This window comes from Vulpes vulpes, chromosome 6 (genome assembly GCF_048418805.1).
Source record: "Vulpes vulpes isolate BD-2025 chromosome 6, VulVul3, whole genome shotgun sequence".
Lineage (NCBI taxonomy): Eukaryota > Metazoa > Chordata > Mammalia > Carnivora > Canidae > Vulpes > Vulpes vulpes.
Genome location: NC_132785.1, coordinates 119,209,708 through 119,235,376, shown reverse-complemented (window position 1 = coordinate 119,235,376; position 25,669 = coordinate 119,209,708). Strand labels below are relative to the sequence as shown.

The window sequence follows — 25,669 nt, the reverse complement described above, 5'->3', positions numbered from 1 at the left end:
TGTAATAATCAAACAGGTATTATTTCGTGTATAGTGAAGGCACAGCCTGCTAACTCCTATCTTCTCCCCATTTCCCCTAGTGCTCTGGTTATTGGGATTATTTCGTTCAAATCCTGACTCTTTGGTAGACAATGGCAGTGCCCTCTCCCTTTCAGTCTGGTGATCACAAGCTGGCATACCCTGACCTGTTTTCATGATTCTACTGGAACAGCTTTTTTGATTATCTTTTTCAGGGGGAGGAACGAGAGGTTTGTCTTGTTTGTTTGTTTTCACGCAATATCTCACCACTTGTGTTGGTCCACAGCTGTCAGCTAATCAATTCTAGATTCCACTCCTTTGCCCTGATATGTCTTTTGGGTAAATAACATGCTTAGAACATTAATAATGGACACATAAGTATTTGAGTTGGGGAAAATTAGCCTGCCATTTACCATTTAAAGCAAACCCGATCTGGCAGTAGTGCCTGGTGGTTGAGAGGTTGGGATACTGGCCAGTCAACTAAAATTTAATTCAGAAAATGATCAATTTATAAAGTGACCAATTAACCAAATGAGAGATGTTCTCCAATGTTTGATTTCACTGGGGTTTTGCTGCTGCCAAGGCTTTTTTTCAGACTAGCATGGTTGCCTTTTCCAATGTGCATAATTTTATTTAGGAATGGATGAGCTAACTCTTAATGGCTGTCCACCCTCTTGCAGATTTACACCCGGCCCAAAAGCTGTGTCTCCATACTAGTCCTAAACGTACACCTCCTTTGTTTGTGAGTTTTGGCCAATTTATCATACCTTGAATTAATATTTGCCAAACTGGCTTTCAGTGAATTAGGTTTTGATCCAAGAATTGGAATTTGACATTGACTTCTGGGTTCTGTTCTCTTTTCCCCACTTGCCAGCAGGGTAACCTTGGCAAGTCAACATTCCTGACCTTCAATCTTCACATCCATAAAATGGAAATTATGAAAGTATCTTTACATAAGGTTGTGTGGGTCAATGAAATAACCCACACCATGGGTTGAACACAGTGAAATATATACTAAGGGCTAAAACAGTATAAATTATTATCTTGTAAGTTTCAGATCACCATGACTCGCTCTTTGGGAACAAAGGAGGGCATGGGAGTTAGACCCATTTTTGGTGTGTGTGCCTGTTGTGTGCAGGGTATTGTGTTTAGAGTTATAAGTACATTACCTCACATAGTTTTTAAAGAATACTTAGCAACAAAATAAGAAATCTCAGTCTAAGTCTACAAAATTGGTCAAGCTTTCACAGATAATTCATGTAGAAGCTGAGATTAGAACCCATGTTTATCTGACACCAAAGTTCCATTAATACAATATGCTCTGACTACCATGTATCAGCTCTTATTTATTTGTTTGGTTTTAAATATTAAACCTGCCCCCTGCCTCCTACCAATTATCTTTTTTTTTTTAAAGATTTTATTTATTTATTTGACTGAGAGATAGAAAGAGTCAGAGAGCACAAGCAGAAGAGGGGCAGAGGGAAAGGGAGAAGCAGACTCCCTGCTGAGCAGGGAGCCTAACATACTGACACAGAGCTTGATTCCAGGAACCTGGAGTCATGGCCTACACTGAAGACTGACACTTAACTGACTGAGCCACGCAGATGCCCCTATCTTTGATTTTTAAAACACTGAACCAGGTGCCTAGGTGGCTTAGTGGGCTAAATGTCTGCTTTTTGGCTCAGTGGATGATCTCAAGGTGGGCGGGGAGGAGGTGCTGGAGTCGAACCTCAGAAGGTGTCCTGGGATGGAGCCCCATGTTCCAAGTTGGGCTCCCTGCTCAGTAGGGAGTCTGCTTCTCCCTCTGCTCCTCCCCCTGCTCATATGCTCTCTCTCTCTCTTTCACTCACACACACACACACACACACACACACGCAAATAAATAAATAAATAAATAAATAAATAAATAAATAATCTTAAATAAATAAAATAAAATAAATAATAAACACTGATGTCTATTAACCACATAATGATTTCTTAAATCAGGGTAAGTATAACAAGTGATGTGAATATTTAATGCTTTTATTATTCCTTCCTTATGATTTCTGAAAATCTGTTATTAATATGATAGTACTTTGAGGTTAAATAAATACATGCTTGGATAAAAGTATCATTCATGGATTTGTATGTGCATACTGAAAGGAAGGTGCATGGGTAGGGGATATACTATGATAACAGAGACAACTGGAAAGATGATGATGGTGGCATCATCCCATGGTTGTAGGGGGTGATCATTGATAGTTTGTGGGGCCCTTTCACATACATTCGTCTAATTAAATCATTTGAGGATGAAAGAGGAGACAGTATTAGCCTCATTTTAGAGATGAGCAAACTACATCTCCAAGAGGTTAAGTGATTTAACCAAGGTTATATTATTAGTACAAGGTTATATTATTTAGTACAAGGTTATATTATCAAGGTTATATTTAACCAAGGTTATATATTTAGTTTATTTAGTACATCATAGAGCTGAGAACAGATTTAACCAAGGTTATATTATTTAGTTTATTTAGTACATCATAGAGCTGAGAACAGAGCTTAGATCTTCTCAGGGCAATTTTGTAACACTGGAAATAAATGAAATTAAGTGCTAAGGAGAAAGATGGCTCTTATAGGTGTCTCCCAATATCAATCCTCTCCTTTTCTCTTAAAGAGAGAACTTCCTTTGCCAAAGCACATGACCTTTTAGAATAGTGAAAATATCATCCTGCCTCCACTCAGCTGTGATCAATTAGCTTCTGAGAGCCTTCCTTATAATGTAGCTGACCCTCACCCAGCCTTGCTCCTCATTTCCTTGTCCTTTTCTATTCTTTCTGAAACAGAAATGTGATGATGACAGTATCTCCATCTTGGGTCATGCCCTTGAAGGTCACATTCTAGGGGTGGTTAAAGAGAACATCTGAGTTCCAGACAATTGGTGAGGCTCCACACCAGACCCAGACTTCCCAATTCTAAATTTCTCTGTGAGGAAAACAAACAACAACAACAAAAAAGCTCCACAAAAATCTTTGATCAAATTTATGCTGCCATTGTATTGGTGACTCAAATGTAACTAACCGTACTCTAGGCAATTTAGCACCTACTGGAGATTTTGTTCCTGACGTAACAAAATTTGAATCTGAAGATCAGAGTGGCTGGCCAAACAGGATCAAGAACAGATGGCTAACTTGACTTCCTTGGTAAAGAAGCACATTCAGATAATTTACCAAATTCAGGGGTGCCTGAGAGCCATCAAACCTGGCCTGTGTGAAGGCACTGTGGTCAAATGTTGGTCAAGTGTGTATGTTTTTCACTCTGGGGAGATACTTGGAGATTCATAAAGACATACCCGTATTAACCATAGGACCCTTTTTCCATAGGGTGCTATGGCTCTACCTATGTTGGGTAAAAAAGCTATAGAGAAAATTAGAGAGGTTTGGGGAAAATTCATTGTCCATTAGTTTTTGTTTCCTTCTTATTCCCAAGTTGCTTATCTCATTTAAAGAGGGCTTTACTACCAGGCATACTGGTCCTGTAGGTTCTACAATGATACTGAGCTTTGATTCCGTGTCATCTCTGAAACAACTTTCTGAAGTGACTTAGTCATAGAGTATGTACTCTCTGTCAGGAAATGTCACCTGTCCCCTACTTATACCAGTCACACAGCCACGCAGATACACAGGAAGTATCTTTTTCTTGTACTTGGTAGTGTGCAAAACCATAACATACATGGTATCTCAGTCATTCCACATCTCCAGTCATTAATTTTTTTTATTTTTATAAATGTTTAAATTTTAGAATAGTTTTAGATTTATAAACAATTTTTGTAGTTCCCATATACCCCAGACGCAGTTTCTCCTATCATTATCACCATAACTGAGAACATTTACTGAACTTCGTCATAATTAACAAACTACTATTGATTAATTTTGCTTACTGTCCTTTATCTGTTCCAGAACCCCATCTAGAATACCACATTATATTTAGTTATTTAATCTCTTTAGGCTTCTCTTGGCTGTAACAATTTCTCAGACTATCTTTGTTTCTTATGTCCTTAACAGTTTTGAGAGATGCTGATAAAGTATTTTATAGAATGTTCTTCGATTGTGATTTGCCTGATTTTTTTTCATGATTAGACTGGGATGATGGATTTTGAGAAAGATGACCACAGCAAGATGCCATTCTCTTTACATCATAACAAGGGAACAGGATTTATCACTGATGGTATTACCTTAATCACCTGGCTAGCTAGCCCTTGTCATGTTTCTCCATTGTAAAGTTACTCAGACATTGATTTTTAATGATTAATTTTATAAATTCCTCAAATAAACTGAAGTACACTTACATAAATATGTGCAGTATGTGCAGTACAATAGGACAAAAGTAGGCAAGGCAAGTAGGTGGAATGAGAATATGAGGACAAGGAAGTAAGATGAAGCAGAGGCAAAGTAAGTGTACAGAAATGCCCACCAGAACATGCTGTACCATCACTAGAGATAGATTGCAAATTAGCTCTAAATTTCTTTGGAGCCAGAGCACAGAAATGGAAATACGATGTGTTAGGAGACTTGTTTTTGTTCATAAGTTTTGTCTTTGTGCTTGCCTGCCAAAATTTCTTATATTGGTCCTATAAGAAGGATGATACAATGTAGTGGCCCACATTTTAACATATTTCTATCTCTTATCTATCTATCTATCTATCTATCTATCTATCATCTATCTATCTATCTATCTATCTCTATCATCTATCTATATATTATTTATTTAACTTCCCATCTAGGGATCCCTGGGTGGCGCAGCGGTTAGGCGCCTGCCTTTGGCCCAGGGCACGATCCTGGAGACCTGGGATCGAATCCCACGTCGGGCTCCCGGTGCATGGCGCCTGCTTCTCCCTCTGCCTCTCTCTCTCTCTCTCTCTCTCTCTCTGTGACTATCATAAATAAATAAAAATTAAAAAAAAACTTCCTATCTAAATTCTTTCCTATAATTTAAATGTATAATAACTAAGCAGAATTCAATATATACAATTGAGTTCACTCCTGTAGCTCTTTAAATTTGGCTTATCAAATGTGAAAATTTATGATGCTTTTATTAGAGAGAGGAAAAAAACAAAACAAGACAAAATAAGAGAAGGAGACAAACCATAAGAAACTCTTAATCATAGGAAACAAACCGAGGATCACTGAAGAGGAGAGGATTGGGGGGTGGGGTAACTGGGTGATGAACAGCAAGGAAGGTGTGTGATGTAATGAGCACTGGGTATTATGTAACACTGATGAATCACTGACCTTTACCTCTGAAACCAAGAATACATGATATGTTAATTAATCTAATTTAAATACAATCTAAAAATAAAAATAAAATGAAAAATGTTAATTAATGATGGTTAGAATTTAGAAATCAATAAATGTTAGCTCTTATTACTATATTTCAATGCAAGGAAGTGTTAGCATTTAAATAAAAAATACAGACACTATTATCTATGCTTTTATTTTTAGCTATTAAAGAGTAATATGTATACACTGAATAAATAGACTGCTTATGTTTCAGAAAATACACATCAATATCATTCCTTATAATGAAATTTGATAATAATTACTGAAGTTGAGGTTGTATTTTCTTGTGAAACAAAACCAAAAATATAAAGTCAAGATATTTCTATGGTGCTATGGCATTCTCAAAAGGAAGAGAGAGCTTATACTATCTTATGAAAAATAGTGAACCTCACTTAAACACCTGGCCATGGGAGTATTTTACAGAAGGGGATACAATCTTAGAAAGGTACATTAATATACTCAACGTTTGGTAGTCGATAAAAGGCAAGGTTAGGGGCACGTGGGTGGCTCAGTGGTTGAGCATCAGCCTTTGGCACACGTAGTGATCCCAGGGTCCTGGCAGCCTGCAGGAAGCCTGCTTCTCCCTCTGCCTATGTCTCTGCTTCTCTCTCTCTGTGTCTTTCATGAATACATAAATAAAATCTTAAAAAGAGGCAAGGTAGGACTCAAAAGTAGATTGTCTTCAGAATTCTGATTGGGGGAGGTTTGTATATCAGATCAGGTCAGCAGATATTATCCTGCTAATTATTTCAGTGGTGAATATCTCAGCCACAGCAGCTATATACCTTCCTTTTAGGTTGCTTCCTAAAGGTAGCATGGCTTCAGAGCCCACATTTTTAGTCAATTCAATATAATTTGAATCTGTGACCCACATTACTAACCATTCTCTCCATAGAACTCATTTAGTGGTTGGCCTAGAATGAGTACTCACGACATTTATGTTTTATCATTGTCATTATCATTGCTATTTATATTGCAGGTGCTCAAAACAACTGTTGACTGACTACATTAATAAACGAATAGTGAATGAATGAATGAATGAATTCAAACTTTAACATTCCCCAGCACTGTGATATTCAGACAAATGAGAAAAATAGTACCTAATGATCCATTTGTGTGGAAGATTGTTGAGATTGGATATGAAGGCATGTGGTACCTCAGTTAACATGTAATAAGGCTTGTAAGGACTAGAACAAACTAACCATCTCATTACATAAGCTTCCTGTAGTTGAGATACTATCTTTCTTTATCTCTGTGATTAATCCATTAGCTTTTTAAACATACATTTGCAAGGGCTAGAAAAGAAAACTGTAAGGGGCATTCCAATTTCAGAATTATTAAAACATGAAAAAAACCACCCTGGTTCAACACAAACCAGTATGGCATTTTTATTTATGAATTATTAAGTTGAATTTTAAGCCTTATATGAGCTGAGATGCTACAGAGCAATTTTCTCAGGGACAAATTATCCTTGAACAAACAGACCTTGAGGTTTTATCTCTGAGGTGAAAAACTTAATTTCTGCTCTCCAGAGAAGTAGCAGTGCCCTTAAGACCTTGCACAGTTGTCAGCCCTTCCCTGCCTACAGCATCCAGCACAAGAGGCACAGACATGGAGAGCCTCTGAAGCTTCCTATGACAATCACTCCCAAGGGCATATACCCACAACATGGTCTATTTGTGCTAAGCGTATGCAAAAGTCAGAGCCAAATCTGCAGTTTGCTTAATGATGGAATAAAGACCACTTAAATTAATGGATATTTGAAATCCATTCTTCCAATACAATTATTGGAGCAAGAGATGTTAATTATTCCCATTACTTTGCTCCAAACCTCCCAATAGGCTGCTCCTTTGACTCTTGAATGCAACTATCTGCTTTGTTCCTGAGTGAACTTAATTCATCAGGTGGGTCTGTTTCCAAGCTCTTAGCGCCTCACATATAACACTTCAATTAAATTGAGAAGAGTAATTACTTAAAGTGACAAACAGAAGAATGCTAATTAACTAAAAAGTTCATTTCAGGGCACTTAAACTAGAGTAGTGCAAAGTAAAGAGGTCATGATTTAATGTATTTGCTTGACTTCCTTTTGTAAAATACTGTTCTTCATTATAATAATGCCAAAAGAGCAAAAGTATGTTGCATTAACAAAGAATTAATGACTCTTGGTTACTGAGGAGATCTGATTTCTGTGCTTTTTATTCACAAAGTATATAAGATTCATGATAGAGGATAAAGTTAATAATCTCAGATTTTCACCTTGTTATACATATTTCAAGTATATCTTAATGTTACTAATGTTCAGGCTTGAAGATCAAGCTGACCACATTGAAAAATTCCCTCAAATCTAACTGGTTAAAACTGAATTATATAACTATTTAGAAAATTTTCATTAAGGTTTGATATTTGGTGTGAATGTATAGCCTTAGGATTAAAGCTGCTATAAACATCTGTATGTGGGTTTTTGCGTGGACATAAATTCTCAAAGCCTTTGAATAAACACTGAGGAGCACAATAGCAGGTTGATTTTTGTTAAGAGTATGTTTAGCTTTAGAAAAAACCCAGCATTTTGCCTTCCAAAGAGACTATATATCATTTTGCATTTCCACCAGCAATGTATGATAGCTCCTGTTGCCCCGTGTACTTGCAGGCATTTAATGTTGTCTGCATTCTAGATTTTGGTCATTCTAATGGATGTGTAGTGGTACCTTGTTGTTTTAATTTGCATTTTCCTGATGACATATGACATAGAACATTTTTTTCATATGCTTATTTGGCATTTGTATATCTCCTTTGGTAAAGTGTCTGTTAAGGTCTTTGGTCCATTTTTTAAATTGTGTTTCTTTTCTTGTTGAGTTTTAAGCAGTTTTGTTTAACAGTTCTTTATCAGATATGTCTTTTGCAAATATCTTCTCTCAGTCTATGCTTTGTCTTCCCATTATTTTGTCATTCTATTTCACAGAATGAAATATTTTAAAATTTGTATAACTTAACAATGATTTCTGTCATGGAGTGTGCCTTTGGTATTGTATCTAAAAGTCATCACCATACCGAAGGTCATTTAGGGTTTTTTTTCTTATTTTATTTTCTGGTTTTGTAGTTTTGAACTTTCCATTTAGGTCCATGGTCTTCTTTGAGTTAAGTTTTGTGAAAAGTGTAAGGTCTATGTCTTAATTAAGTTCTTTTTTTGTTTGTTTGTTTGTTTTGTTTTGTTTTGGTTTTGGTTTTTGGGTTTGTGTGTGTGTGTGTGTGTGTGTGTGTGTGTGTGTGTTTTGGTTTGGTTTGTTTTTTTTTGTATGTGGATGTTCAGTTGTTCTGGCACCATTTGTGGAAAAGATTGTCATTGTGTTTCTTGTATTGCCTTTGTTCCTTTGTCAAAGATCAGTTGAATATATTTACATGGCTTTGTTTCTGGGCTCTCCATTCTATTCTATTAGTTTTTCTCTCCTTTTGCCTATAACACACTGTCTTGATTACCCCAACTGAGTGTAAGTCTTGAAATCAAATAGTGCTAGAAAGGAACTTTCTTTTCCTTTAATATTATTTTGGTTAATCTGCTCTTTTGTTTCTTCATATAAGTTTTAGAATTATTTTATTGATATTCACAAAAGAATTTTCTGGGATTTTGATTGGGATTGCAAAGAATCTATAGATCAAGTTTGGATGAATTGCAATCTTGACAATAGTCAATCTTCCTATCCATGAACATGGAATATCTCTCCATTTATTTGGTTCTTCTTTAATTTTGTTTATCAGAATTTTGTAATTTGCTTTATGTATGTTGTTGGATTTATATCTAAGTATTTAATCTTTTTTGGGTGCTAATGTAAATGATACTGCTTTTAATTACAAATTCCCCTGGTTCATTGCTGATATAATAAGGAACTGATTGACTTTTGTATATTAACCTTGTACCTTGCAACCTTGCCTTAATTACTTATTAGTTCTAGGAGTTTTTTTGTTGATTATTTTGGATTTTCTATGTAGAAAATCAGTCATCTGTGAAGAAAGACAATTTTATTTCTTCCTTTCCAGTATCTATATCTTTTATTTCCTTTCCCTGTCTTATTTCATTAGCTAGAATTTCCAAGATGAAGTTGAAAAGGAGAGGTAACAGCAGACATCTTTGCCTATACATGATCTCAATAACAAAGCTTCAAGATTATCTCCATTAAGCATGATGTTAGCTGTAGGATTATTTGGAAGGTATTTGTTATCAGGTTGAAAAAAATCCCAGCCATTAATTCACTGAGAGTTTTTATAATAAATGGGTGTCCAATCATTTTTCTGCATCTATTGATACGGTTGTGTGATTTTTTTTATCCTACTGATAAAATGGATTGAATTAATTGACTTTTTAATGTTGAACCAGCCTTATATACCTGGGATAAATCACACTTGGTCATGGTGTATAATTCTTGTTTTTAAAAGATTATTTATTTATTTATTTCAAGAGGGGAGGGTGGGGAGAAGCAGAGGGAAAAGCAGATTCCCCGCTGAATGGGGAGCTTGATGCAGGGTTTGATCCCAGCACCCTGAAATCATGACCTGAACCAAAGATAGACCCTCAACCTATGGAGCCACCCAGGTGCCCCTATAATTTTTATATATAATTTAAATTCAATTAACCAACATATAGTACATCATTAGTTTCAGGTGTAGAGTTCAGTAATTCATAATTCTTTTTATACATTGTTAGTGTCCATTTGCTGATGTTTTAATGAGGGCTTTTGTATTTATATTCATTCTGGTGTGTAGTTTTCTTTTCTTATAATATCTTTGTCTGGTTTTGTTGTTAAGACAATGCTGGTCACATAGAATGAGTTCTCTTTGCTTCTACCCTCCAATACATATTGAAAAAATTGGTGTAATTCCTTAAAGGTTTGGTATAATTCACTAGAGAATTTACCTACGCCTGCTGCTTTTTGTTTGGGGAGATTATTTATTATTGAATCAATTTCTTAAGAAAGATATAGCCCTATTCATATCAACTATTTCTTTTTGTGTGAGTTTTAGCAGCTTGTGTCTTTCAAAGAATTGGTTCATTTCATCTAGCTTTTAAATTTATGGGTATAGACTTGTTTATAGTATTTTAAAATTTTTTATTTAATGTAGAATACAGAATCTGTAGTGATGTTCCCCATTTCATTTTGGATATTAGCAATATACTTTTGGTTTTGTTTTCTCTATTGATTTCCTGGTTTAAATTTCACTGATTTCTGCTCTAATTCTTACTTCTCTTCTTCTTCTTACACTGAGAAGAATTTTTTCAAAGAATTTACTATTCTAAAAAAAAAAAAAAAAGAATTTACTATTCTTTTTCTAGTTTCCTACAGTGGAAACTCAGATTATTGATTTTAGATATTTCTTCTTTTGTAATATTTCAATGTTATAATTTTCCCTTGAAGTACTTTTGCTGTACTGCACAAATTTTCATAAGTTTTGTTTTCATTTTATTTTATTTCAAACTATTTCAAAATTCCTCTTGAATTCTATTCTTTTTCTCATGTGTTACAGATGTGTTATTTATCATGTATTTAGAGATTTTTCTGTTTTTCTTTCTGTTACTGATTTCTATATTCATTCTATTGTAACATATACTTTATTTTTCATTTATTTCAGTATTTTCACACTAACATATAAGTATCAAGATGATTAAAGTAGAACAACAGAGTAAATTAGAGGTTGCATCAATTAAAGCCAGAAAGTTTAGTTAAATGACATGCTTTTGATATCAAAAAATAAATCAAGATTCTATTTCCATAAAAAGTATGGTGCTTGGCACTAAGATAGTTGCCCAACAATATTTTTTGACTGAAGTAAAGAATAATTTTTATAGAATCATAGCATAGGAGTGAAAAGACTTTAGAATATGTTACAGAATGGAAAAAAATAAAACCTTTTAGATATATATGTTTGCAGTATTAGATGAAGTATGTTCTGTTGGAATGGTAGGAGGTCCAAGTGATTGTTTCTATTATCGTTACCGGCCATCTATTGTTGACAATATAAGAAGCTAAACCTGAACAGTGCCTCCCTTTCCCCACAACTCCATCCTAGCACTCTCTCCATGAGTATTATAGGTTAATTTGTGTGCCCTCCCCTCAATTCATATGTTGAGATCTTAACCTTTAGTACCTCAAAACGTGACTATATTTGGAGATAGAGCCAACAGGTGATTAAATTAAGATGAAGTTTTGTTTTTGTTTGTTTTAGGCTGGGTGCTAATCCAGCAGCCCTAGCAAACTAATACAATCAATTACCCTTCTCTCATTTCTGACTATTCTGCTTTCCTGTCCACTTACGGATTTTCCCCAACTTATACATTTGGTTTTTTACTCTACCCTAAAAATAAAACAATTGTGCATAAATATGTACATATAAAACATGACCCGCTCCTTAACTTTGTACCCTTCCCTATCACCCTATCTTTTTCTGACCCTTCTTAATCAAATGTTTGTCTGGCAGACTACACTTGATGTCCTCAGTTACCCAATCCTGATCTGTCTACAATGCTTTGCAGTCATGATTGTGGCTATACCACTTCCTTAAATCACACAAAGTCAAGTAGTGACTCTCTAAATGACAAATTCAATAAACAATTCTTAGTTTTCATCTTACATGACTTTTATACAAACTTTGGTTTGTTTATTGTTCTCTAGATCCTGAAACTCTCTCTCTTTTGGTTTTCATAATACTATTCTTTTCCAGTTCACTTTTACCTCTTGCCACTTTTTCCTGGTTTCCTTTTTCTGGTGGCCTTATGCCACACTTTAAAATGTTGGTATCACCTAAGGTTTTATCTTGAGTTTTCTTCTCTCCAGACCTTACAATATATCTCTGGGTGATCTTGCCCTTTCCTTTAATTTTGCAACTATTTTTACCTTGAAAAGAACAATCTACATAGCTGTAGGCCAAGACTGTTCCTGAAATTCTCACTGTCTTCTACATTTCATCCTTTCTTTCTGGCCATTTAAAAATCTTTAAGAAAAGCACAGATTCCCTTCCCCAAGCCCATTTTTCTTGAATCTTGTCATACTGCAATGGGCTTATGACCCAGCCTGGATATCTGACCTACTTCTTTTTCTTCAGGCAAATGTAAGTAATATTTTTCTGACCACGAGTGATAAAAAAAATGACAAAAGCAACAATTCTAGTCACCTAACATATAAATAAAGGAACACAAAATAATGCTTTACAAAAAATTACCACTGCTTTGACCAGGGTCAAGGAGTGACATCCCAGTAATTCAACCAACCATATGGGTTTAGCAATCTTCTTCTCTCATGCCTGCATAGTGCCTCTTCAGACTGAAAGTATAGCTTGCAGAAGGGATTAGGGGCTGTGGCCTTGCTGGCCAAATAGTGTGAATAGAATTTCCTGCTTTGATGACTTCAAAAGAAAAAAAAAAAAAAACATTGGTCAACTTATTTTTCTAGTTTTTATAGAATTTGGAGCTCTTACGCAAAATGATAGTACACATTTGGACAGGGTTTAGGATAGGTGTTTATGGTCGATTCTTCGGCTGTTAGTGAGTGGAAAGAGTTTGTTATTAGCTAAGGAGTAGATTTCAGATAATCCTAGGAAGTGTGTAAAAATCTAAGACTTACTCCTGGGAATGAGAAAAGTGAGAAAAATTTAGAACACATACATATACACACAATCTCACAAAAGAGGCAGTCATGTCAATCAATCATGTCCCCCAATTTTCTGGGATCATACAGCTATGGAAATGTTGGGAAACCAGACTGCATGTTACTCAGGAGAGAGTTTTGGAGAGAAATCACCTATTCTGGTTCTTAATTTTTCCAATTGACAGTTTCTCATAACAAGGTACTTACTATGAGGTGAAATCAATGAATGTCTGCAAATCAGAACAAAAGATGCATGTGTGAAGACAGAGATTGCTTCATTTACTGTCATTACATTTTTCACAATCAACATAGATGGATCCAACACCTGATCTTTCCCCTCAAATTTCTTCTTCCAAATGGATTTCCTTCTTGTGGAAATTTACTTCTCTATTACCTCAGGTACCCATGCTGGAAGCCTAGAATTCAAACTCAACAACTTTCTCTCCTTTATCCCCACATGCTGAGTCTAACTTCTAAATATCTCTTGAATTTGTATTCTTTTATTCATTCTCACTACTTGAGTTATGGTTCTCATCGTATCTCTCTAGTGAACTATCTTCCTCCAATCTCTCCCCTTTGATCAGCCCTCCAGGAGCCACCAGAATACTGATTTAAATATTTAATTACTATTATGGAGCTTCTGCTTTATTTAAAAGATTTTCATGGCCAATAAAATAAAATAAAATAAAATAAAATAAAATAAAATAAAATAAGGCAAATGATAAAATAGTTGACTGGACAATTTTAAATACTCTTCCATTGTAGTGTTTGAAAATCCACATCCTTGTTGGGAACAAGAAAATGACAACATAACCATAATCATGGGTTCCCTACAGTGCCTTACTTCAGCTCATATAATCACACATATATCCTTCTCTTTGGGTTTTTCATACCTCTACAGAAACCTTGTGGGACATTAGAATGTAATGTTATCATCAAGTTATTAAACAAGAATCTGTAATTCTTATGTGGGAGGCATTGTGCTGGACCCTATTGGGTATATGTGCATCTGTCTAAAATGGTTCCAGTCTAAAAGAGCCATATTCTGGTAGAACTTGAGTCATCTCCATCCCTTATTTGCAATAATAACAGTGTTCTTGTGATATTTCAAAGAGGTATCATAGAGCTATGCATTAACAATGCCTCCCCTGTTTTTAGAATATGCCCATAATGCATTCCTCCTACAAGAGTGGGAGGTTTTGATGTGCTTATTATATAACTGAAAGGATTATGCAAGTTTTCTTTGTTAAATGGACTGTTGTTTTTTTTTTTTTTTTAAAGTCAAATACTTTTTAATCCCTTGTTGGGTATCTAAGTATCTATGAGCATTTAAATAATATACTAGGCAATCCCTCATATCTAGCATATAATAGATCTAGAATTGTATAATTAGTTAATAAATACTGCACCTAGATCTTTGGGAGTAACTATCTTTTTCTAGATTTCTAAATATATTTTGTGTGAAGGGAGTACATACCTTGAAGCCCAGCGTTCTACAAACCAATGAAGCTGAAAAAAAAATTAGTTGCAATTAATGATATTCAGTTCTATACAGAAAATCACATGTGTGTGGATACATATTGCGTATGTATGTATATACATATACATGTGTTTGTGTGTGTAAATGTATATATATCATCTTTGGGAGAAATTTTGTATCTTAAAATATGTTTTCATCTGCTCTGCATGGAGCAAATTTGTTAGTGAACCTCTTCTGTAGGAGAATCATTCAGCATGGCTGCATTTTGTGCTTTTTCTAGAAAGGCCACCTCTGTGCTTTCAGATAGGCCAGCTAATAGCATGGTAGTTATTATGTCTGTAATTTACTTTAGAACATTTTAACGTGGGAAGTGTTATAAAATGTGTGTGTACTGGTTTCAATCTACACCCTGAGGTTAGTCAGCTATCCTTATGCAGCATTCATATCCCACGAAAGGCCCTCTCTCCTGTTAATGAGAATGGATGTACTCAGAAGCAGCTACTCTGATGGAGCTTTTTGGAACTCCTTTACTGGATCACTAGAGACTTTAATAATCAGTACAATGAATGTTGAAAGAGGCCACATAATTGAAATTAGCTGTATTAAAAATATTTTGATTGTCAAAATATCTTAGAGAAATTTCTGCTTTGCATTAACAGGGAAGGTATAAAATCTAGTAGACCTTTTGCCCTTTGTCCTTAAAAATGGTCCCTTGGCCTTAACCCCTGAATAGTCCTGTGTCCTACCAAAGGTGTGGAAGACTCTTAGTTGCCTGACTCTGAGAATGGTTTAGCTTAATCTTGTATTGTGATTCTTGGGCAATTTTGGGAACTATAGACACAAGAGATCTGGGACTCCGTGGAGTTTACAAAAGTAATAGGTACAGGTTATGTAAAGAGGTAACTAACCTGTAATTATTGGCAGCTACTAAAGTCCACCAAATGGGGCCTGATAGATGTGTGTGACCAAATTGGCTTAAAGTAGCTCATGATAAGTTCTTTTCAGGGACAGTTATGTGACATTCTTTCAATAGCATGCTTGGCCCAATTAATATTTGTTAAATACTTAATTAAATCAAATAATAGTTCAAACTAAATTAAAATCATATACAGATATACACAGATGTCAACAATTGAAATAGAATCTTCTTAGTTCATTTTAGCTCAAAAAATGTCAGAGAGATATTCTTTTGGTATGACTAAGTGGAAATCGTACCTCAATGGACATTTGTGAAGTTGACCCCTAAGAGGATTCATGTGAAACAGTGAAGGGAAAGAAAATTGAATTTTGAGTCAGGTCTAAGTTCTTATGCAGGTTGTATCTCTGAAAAGCTGGGTGGCAATGAGAATGTTATTGAAACTTGCTGGCTTTTAACTTACTCTTCTGTAAAACTAGTCTTACTGATTGACTCATTCATTTTTTTCCCTCATTTTTGTTAATTTCATCATTGATTTGATAATTCATAATAATATTAATAATGGTAAACACTATTCACCAGGCACTTGTTTTAAATATCTTCTATTCCTTAACATATTTAATCGTTAAAGCAATCTATGAAGCACATACTTTTATTATCCCAAGAGGATACTGAGGAATAGAGACAGAAAGTAGATTTTCTAAGGACTGTGAAATGACTGATGCCAGTTTAGACTTGCATATTTCTTAGGTTGTTTTTGGTATATCATAGTAGTGGCCAAAAATTTGGAGTACTGAAAATTACCTATTTTTCGAGCCTCTTGCTACTTTGTAATGAAAATAAGTCATTACAGGCTGAGTTATGTTCCTCAAAACTTTATGTTGATGTTCCAACTCCTAGTATGTCAGTATGTGACTGTATTTTGAGATAGGAACTTAAAAGAGGTACTTTAGTTAAAATGGGGTCAATAGGGTGGGGCCCTAATCCAATCTAACCAGTGTCCTTATAAAAAAGGGAAATTTGGACACAGACTTGCACAAAAGGAAAATGATGTAAGAACACAATAAAAGACAGGCATCTACATATAAGCCAAAGAGAGAAGCTTCAGAAGAATCCAAACCTACCAACACGTGATTTCAGATTTCTGGACTCCAAAATTGTGAGAAAATACATTCCTGTAACCCACTCAGTCTGTGAGTACTTTGTTAGGGCAGCCCTGGCCAATGAAGGCACAAGTCTTAGATCAAATGTTGATACACATGTCACGTATTAATTCAACAATTATTCACATGCACTAAAAAAAAGTCAATTCATAGGATCTGTTCTGTTGGCTAAAAGATATCCCAACTCTCTGTCCTTCTGCATGATCCAATTCTGACTTTGCAGGAAAGGTTTCCTGAAGCAGATTCCAAGAGCCCACGCATATAGCTCACAATTCCAGAGTTTGTTGCTGGACACCAGACAGTTGAGGGATTCAGCCTAATGTGCTATTTCTAAGTGTGCAAGTTGCACTAGACTTCAGTATCTTGACAATCAAGAGTAAGGAGTATTCCTAAATTACTTTAGACAGTTCAACTATCTTATATGCATTTAATTCTACCAAGGAATTGTTGATTGACATACCTTTATTTTTAATAATTTTAAAAAGTCATATATTTTGACCATCAGTAGAAAAATCAGCAAATCATCAGGTATAGGGATGTTTGTAGTGGTACCAGGAATGTGTCTTTTCTGAAGGATAGCTGGCTGCCTTCTGGACTGTGCATTCACGTATTGGCTGATCATTTCTCAAATGCACTTTTTAGGGTAGCACCTGGGCACTGTACTAACTTAAGTGACATGCACGTGCTATCTCAATGTACAGACTGGTGTATTCTAAAGTAAATGTCAAGTATCATGTTCTCAAGTCTCTCTCACAAGCAAGAAACAAATTCGGGACTGGAACTCAAGAAGCCAGGCTGTGCTCCAAACTATTGGCACATTAAGCATTTGTTATGGATGATTATTCACAACTGATGCAGCAAGTTACAAACATTATTCGATTTAACCCTACAAGAAAATTGTGAGAGAAGTCTTATAGACGGAGGCACAGGGAGTATTTTCTCCCTGAGAGTAGACAGTATTGAAAGTGAAGAGGCAAGGCTATCTTGTGTGCAATTAGGACAGTCCCACAGGACCTTCTGCTCTGCAGTTGCCATCTTGAACCCCATAATAATTTTCTATTTGAAGTTCTATTTTGTAAATTTAGTCCGATGGTACAATGCAGGGGGCTTGGAACTTGTGTTCATATGTGATTCCCCATCCTGCCTCCTCGTCACCTCTCTAGGATTGGATTTCAGCTTTCTGTTTCCCTTCTCCCCAACCCAATAGTCACTGGAGTCTTGGCCCACAAGCAGGGCTCTGGGCATTGGTACTGGGGAGGGTCAGGATTGGGTGTGTGTCAGTAGTGAACTGTGGAGCTGAGATATCTGTAAGATTCTGCACTCACTCGGGGAGTGGCTTCACATCTGAGGTAGTGCAGCATTAAATCGATCTATCCCATAGATCTATTAGAGAATGAAAAGCAGAGAGACCACTGAAAAAAAGGAAAAGCTTTTTTCCCCCTGTGTTTTGATCAAAGAATGAAAAAATTTTCATTTTTATTTTGGATTGGATCCTGAAAATTATGTAGCTGGTTCTGTAAAGAGGAATGAAATCAGGTGTTCCAAAAGCAAGGTCAATATTTTTCTCTGGTATCTTATGCTGTAAAATTGTCCAACAAAGAAAAAGTAGATATAGTGTTTACTCAGGTCCTGTTGCCCCATTTGGAAAAGGAAAAAAAAAAAAAAAATAGGGTAGACCAGAGCAGGTTGTAAGGTTAATGCTCAAATACAACATCTAAGCAAGAGAATGAGCTGCAGGACAAAGGAAATGCTTGGTTGTTGTTAACAGAACTAATAAACTTTGAAAGGTTTTAAAATGTGAAAACATAAAATATTTTGAAAGTAGGAGCAGAATAAATTTTTTTTAGAAATTAAATTAAATTGGGAAAGAAAGAAGGTCAGTTGTTTAGAGCCATTTTTATTCATTAATTTATATATAATCATGGAAAATCTATGATATGGAGTTTTTTTTAAGATTTTATTTATTTATTCATGAGAGACACAGAGAGAGGCAGAGACACAGGCAGAGCGAGAAGCAGGCTCCATGCCGGGAGCCCGACGTGGGACTCAATTCCGGGACTCCAGGACAGCGCCCTGGGCCAAAGGCAGGCGCTAAACCCCTGAGCCACCCAGGGATCCCCTGATATGGAGTTTTAAAAAGACTTATTTGAGTCTTACTTTGACTTTGAGCATCCAGTGAGAAAAGAGCATGACTGGAATTAAGGTATCATCTGTATCTATAGTAACTTCTGGGCACTGTAAGCAGCAGAAGCTAATGGTGGATGGCAGGTCCATTCATTCAACAAACACTAATTATTTTGTGCCAGTCCTTTTCAAACTAATCACACTGACAGAGGGGGGAAATTTTGCCCTGTGACTTTGCATGGAGGGCAGTCTCAGAGATAAAGAATTAAAATTCAAGTGCTGAGATGGAGACACATTGCCTTCTAGAGAAATAAAGGAGACAATGGCTAACTGCTTGAGGGTTATGAGTTAACAGGTTAAGAAGCAACCAGATCTTTAAGCAGCTGGAAGCTGCAGGTGTCTGAGGGGGAAAAATGAGCACAAGATAGAAAAGCAGCTGAGGGCTTTGCTAGGGTTGTCTGGTGCCCAGTGATTAGTTCCTGATCTGTGAGCATGTCATTTACTCCTGATTGATGGAATTTTCATGCTTTCTCTTAGTGTGGGTTCTAAGGTAAGCAGCTGGACCTGGCAATGGGGAATCTTCAGAAGTGTTTTAAGAAAAAGAGTGATGTGACTATAATATCCAGTGATTATAATTTAGAAAGACTTAAAGTATTAGAGGATCAGAGAGAGAGAGAACCCAGGAGGGACTATCACAAGAGTCAGCACAAAGGATAATGAGGTCTAATGCTGGTGGTGGCTTTCTACTCAAAGAAGGACTTTATGTGAAAGATCCTTAGCCATCATGGCAACTTTGCTCCTCAATAAAATATCAACTTCATCAATAGTGGCTTTACTCCATAATTGTATAGCACATTATTCTTTCCTAAGTTCCTTAAGTTGACCATTATCATTGTTATTGAATCCAGGGGATGAGTCTGAGGTCACGTAGTCTGTTGTGGGTCAGAACCCTAGACCTCTTGATTGTTATGAGGCTTTCCAACCTAACACTTCACATTTTCTGGATACTCTAACAATCTGTGCACTCTGTACTCTTTCGCATTCTGTGTGTATTAAAAGCTTAATATATGTCCATACAACCTTCCCCAATTTCTCCAAAGCCCATGTCTAAGGAAGCATTTGGCAATTCCAGCTTTTAGTTTCAGTAATAAAAGTTCAGAGATATGAAGATGCATTCCAAAGGTCATGGACTGGACACTTAACTGGATTTTAAATCAAGGTTGGAATTTGTCCTCATTGTAGCTGTGGTAACTTTTCCATAGGTGAAACTTTTATTTTATTTCCTTTCTGGCTGAATGGAATTTCTCAAGACCCTATTTTAACTTGATCAGTATTTTGAGCACTCTTAGTCTGTATGAACTCAGAAATAGTGCAAGCCTACAAAGGGAAAATAACATTGCCCAAAGTAGTTCTGTTTGTGAGCAAAACTCAGAGCTGTGTGGAAAGAAGATTGAGATTGAGCCACAAATACTTGTTCAGAATCTAAATTGTCTTCCCTAAAACATCAGCTTAAATGCATTTGGACAAGTTAAATGGTTCTCCATTTTTTTCTTCCTTAAGGAAGTTCATTTCTTTATGTAGTTATCAGAAGGCACTGCACACTGAATTACTGCACTCCTCACTCTGCCAATTGTTGGTGTGTATAATGATGCACCTGTTAGTCAAGAAATCCCCAAGAAAGAAACTGTTCAGCAAAGCAGACATCCTCAGGCAGACGGAGGGCCTTCAGAATACTCTCGCTGAATTATGCAAGATTTTCTGGTTTATGGTCATTAAAGGCAGTGATAAAGCAGCTGTTGCCGAGAAGGATGTTGTCAAATATCAGTGCAAAGAATAGTGATGATTACCCAAAGCCATTCACCCATTGCAGGGAGCTTTGTGCTAGTATTTCTCTTATAAATCCTTCTTTTGATAAGATTACCATTTGCCTGGCTAAATATTTGCTCCAGGCATCACCTTGACGTTCAGGGTCTAAAACAAGATAAATGTGCAATATGTGTCTATGCTACTCTGTTTTTTTTTTTTTTTCCATGGAGTTTCAGAAGGAAAGGCTGGAAAGAAATGCTGCAATAGCAGGGTTGACTTTTCAATTTGAAAAAAAAAATGGAATTGAGCTGCTTCACGGATAGGACTCTATTCCCTTTTTATTTACTCAACTTAACAAACTTAAATGGTTTTGAACTGGTTCACATGAGATGGGAGAAAAAAATGGGAAAAAAAGATTATTGAAAAGATGTCCATCTTTTCTATTTCAATAATGACACTAGCCTCGGATTTCAAAGATTATTTGTGTTGTCCAATGTATGAGTATTGAAAGAAGGAAACAAATAGGATTGCATTGAGAGATACATTGCCCAGCTGTGAGGCATGCCTGGAACTAGGGGACACTGCAGGGACAGGGTGATGTGCTCAATAAATAATGACTAAGGGCGATAATGATGGAGCAAATATTTGAACACCTCTGAGGTGAGAGTCATACAGAGAGGTAAATGTTTATTGATGCAAAAAAAGAAAAATCAAATCCAAAGAATAGGTTTTAGCACCATAGAAAACTTGGTGGAGAGATGGAGAGGAGACTAAATATGATAGCCTCAGAGAGTGGTCATCACCTCTAACAGATGCCAAGTAATGGATTTGACTAATCTTTTTTAGGGGGTCAAATGGAGTTTTAATTTTGTCCTTAAGAACATTCATGAAATATGTCATATAATGAGATAATGCAAAAATATTCTAGAGAGAAATTTGACCATGAACAATTTGTCTTTTCAGATATAAAGGATTTTCCATTGTCAACAGAATCTAACTTCAGATTCATGCTTAGAGAAACACAGATTTTCATGGCAATTGAAAAGTAAGTTTTAGCAAGTAATTTAATAGGTAATATTTTTTATTTGTTAAAATGTAGAACCCTAGAGACATTTTAAAAGGAACCTTACTTGAATATTTATAGCATTTTAAAAGAAGGAACTGTCTGCAGTTTTGTGACAATTATTTAGTGCCTATTTATAAGTAAGACCATCCCATTTCTCAAATGGCTTAGTCTAATTATATGAGAGTAGAGAAGACATATAAAACACCTACCTATTGGTATCAGAGGATCTCTATAGAATATCTGGATTCTTTCAACATTTTTATATGTTTCTGCTTCCTAGACAATAAACTAGGTCTTATGAAATGATGTTCCTCTTTTGGTTATCATCTACCTGGTATAGGTACTTCATAAATATTTTTATATGGACAAGATGAAGAATATGAGTTAAGAAAAGGGGGAATTTCTTGGTGGAGCAGTAGTGCAAATACAGGGCCAGAATCCTACCTCTGGAGCATGATGGGAAATACAGGAAGGAAAGAAAGGGCTTTGGATGAAAATCATGTCCTTCAAAGGTGCTTGTGTCTTGGTGACCATTGAAAATTCAGTTTTGCACTGCCATTTTATGCAATTCAGAAAAACAAAGGGACTGTAAACATATGTCGGGCTTGTTTAGTGGTAAAACCTGATCTGATTCCACTGGTTTTTTAGGTTTTTAGATTTACTCCATCTCCTATAAATTTTTCTAAGTTTTTCGGTAAAAATGTTAATGTGTTTGATTACTAGTGCTGTACCAATCTCCAGCAGGGGGTGTTATTAAAATACACTGTAGGTACCTTATTACATTTCTAAAATATGACAAATTTTTAGTGTGTGAACATATCCTAATTCTGAGGGCTTAAGAGAAGGAATTATGGACATAAGGAAGTTCACAAAGGGACTAAGACAACAAGTAGACTTGCAGAGTTAGCCAAGTGACTTACTCAGGTCAAGCAACTCTTCCATTGTAAACCCAAGACTTAAATTCAAGTCTTTCTGACTTTAACTTTGTGATTCTTCCTTCCCTCCAAAGAATTACAGTAGCAGAAGAAAAAGAAGTAAACAAATTTATGGTTATATGCTTAATATTTGCCAGGCATTGCTCAAATTAAATTTATTCATTTAATCTTTTATATAATCTTATGATGTAGGTATTATTTTTATCCTAATTTTATATATGAGCAAAAGTCCAGGTAAATCAAGCAACTTGCAGATGTCCACAAAGTTCCTAAGTCACAGAGCTGGAATTATGAGCCCAGATAGTCTGTCTTTATGCCCATAGCCATAACCACCATATATACCCTTAAGATAAGAATTATGTCCAGGATACCTGAGTATAAAAACAGGTAATGTCAAGCTCCTTGACACAAATGCAGAGAAGAGAACATATGAAAACAACAGGATGAGGAATGGACGGAAATTCTTGTTTAATCACAAGTTGGATGAGACCTCAATTAAATCCCTAAAAAATAAAGTCTTAGTGATTAAAGCCCAGTGAAAACTGTCTGGATTAGAGACATAAAGATATAGCTTTGAAAAGTTTGAAGTTATCTGTTTTGCATAATTGGTTCATACTTTATCAAGAGAATGAATTAGTTATTCTCATTTTCTTTGTTTCCAAAAGCTCATATTAAAAGTTTCGATGAGATATTATTCTGAAAGTGCTTTGGTGAACCATCAAACACTACATAAGCAGAGATAACTATACTAAGATATTCATGGAAATGTCTCTTTTAGTCTAGATTCTCCAGAAAGCAGAGCCTGAGGGCAAGTGTTTTTTTTCTACTGCTTGACTAAGGAGCATAATCTTAGGGAACAATAGTGAGGGACATAGAGAGTGAGGCAAGGAAGAAGAGAGGAGCAATTAGAGAATGTGGATGGTTGCTGATTCTTAAGGATCATTGTCTAAAAAGTCTCTTCTCAGTTTAATGGAACAGGTGAAGCAAAGGCGTAACCTCTTGTTCCTATCTTCCACTGGTCAAAGTTTCATCCCACTGGACATAGTCTGTACCACTTTCAAGTTGAGGTGGTGCGGGTGTCAATAGGGTCTAACTTGCTGCTACCCACTCTTTGGCATCAGTAGGGAGGTTAGAGGGGTTGGGGTTATTTATGTAGCATGAACAGGAGGTGATGTGAGGTCAAGTTGTACTTTCCTGACAAGAGTTGGAACTCATATAGAATAGGGCCCATGGCAGTAGTTGGAACAACATGAACAAGAGGGACAAAATCTGAAGTGGTTGGTGCATAAGAAGAGTCTGATTCATGGTCTAATTGGTTACCATTACATTTTAAGTGATGCATTCTAGACTATGACCTACAGAATTACACAGTATAAACTGTTAGGCCATGTGTCTGTATATAACAGAAGAGGAATTTTGAGTAGGAGAATATTATCTGTTCTCTTTCAAATGAGTATCTTTTTATTTAATATGATTGTTGACTTTAGGTAATATTATTTTTTTCTCCTAAAGTAACATGAACTAATAATGCTTTTATTTATAAACTCTATAGATAAATTATTTTCAAAAATGGGTTGCATTGGATAATCTTTTATTCTTTATCTTCGTTTTTTTCTCATAATTTGTCCATTTCCTTGTAATTTATGAAATGACTATAATAAACAAAGAAAAATGTACTTTGAGAAGTAAACAACATGGATGGCTACTTATTGGTACCTTTATATTTTAGTGCCCTGGCATATCAGATGATATCTTAGAGCAGGGATTATTTATTTCCCTTGGGTTTTAATTTCTCTTACTCTGATTTGGCTATTTGTCACCCTACCAAGGGCATTGGAATTGAAGAATGAGGGTCATTGGAGTGCCTGAAAATAAATCTTTAAAATATACTTTCGTTTTCTTCCAACAGAAATCAAGAAGTGTGATGAGCCCTACAGTGTCACATAGAGCATTAACCATGTTGGGAAGCCTCCGTGGGCTCATGTTGCTTGGCTTTCCCCAGAAGTAGTAGTAAATAGACCGATTCATCTAGATAGAATGGACAGAAGCTCATAGGGGAAACCAAATTATGCTTGCAAAGGCCCACGTGACATGCTTGCTACTAGAAAGAGCCAACTAAATTGAATGTTAGAAGGGTGGTAAACCCAGGAGGTGTGTTGTGACCTAATGCATTTCCTCAATGGCTGTTGTGAATTGCTCTGGAAGATTCCAGAGATGAGGTTTGTTTGTTTATTTTCCTTAACTCTGGACAACATGATATACAGCGCAGCATGCCAGGGCAGCAATTGAAAGGCAATTCTTTTTTTTCTTTTTTAAGATTTTATTTATTTATTTGACAGAGAGAGATAGCAGAAGCAGAGGGAGCAGCAGAAGGAGAGGGAAAAGCAGGTTTCTTACTGAGTAGGGAGCTTGATGTGGGGCTGGATCCCTGGGATCATGGCCTGATCCAAAGGCAGATGCTTCATTAACTGAGCCACCCAGGGCCCCGAGAACTCTGATTCTATAACATGAGCCAAAAGCAGACCCTTAACCATCACCCAGGTACCCTCTACTAAAGGTTTTTTTTAAACTAACCAATCCGAAATCTACTTACCTTGCTTCCCCTATTCTAGTTCCTTCCCAAAGAAACCACAATAAAGTCTCTCATGCAATTTTCTTTCTACTCCCTCTGTGTCCCAGCAGACCTCTATGCCTCCCCTCGGGGCCCTGCATGACACAGTATGCCCCTTCTCTTGGGAATCTGTGAGTATAACGAACTATGTTTTCAAGGGCAATTGTCTCTTGATCTGTTGGTCTTTCCATACTTACATAATAATAAAACATATTTTAACATGATAGAGACTGAACCCCTTACTTATTTTGAGTTTCTAGCCCTTACTCTCGTAGAAAATGCCACATATATATATGAAATATGAATCTTGATGGTAATTTAGTAGTATGTTACTGGAATCTGCTTCATTTCTATTAGTTATTAAAGAACAGTGCATAAGATATCTTGTTTGACAATAAAATTTTTGCATTTTTCCCTAAACTATAGTTTTCCAACATTGTATTTTGTAATAATACTTATTCTCTAGGTAAAAACATATTCTCTAGTAAAGAACTAATTTTTCTTAGTTTGAATGCTATTAAGAGCTCCATGCTTTGACAAGAAATGTGGTTGTGAACAAAATGTACTTTATCGCTGACATGTCTTTCTAAATACTGTTCATCAT

General features: G+C 35.9%; 1 long non-coding RNA gene across 1 annotated transcript in view; it reads right to left on the bottom strand.

The window, feature by feature from the left end:
* The window catches only part of LOC140599235 (uncharacterized), a 52,311-nt gene that overhangs the window by 18,078 nt on the left and 8,564 nt on the right, over positions 1–25,669 (bottom strand). The window contains exon 2 of the long non-coding RNA XR_012001918.1: positions 14,442–14,473. This is a non-coding gene — a long non-coding RNA (uncharacterized lncRNA). The remainder of the gene's footprint in view (positions 1–14,441; positions 14,474–25,669) is intronic.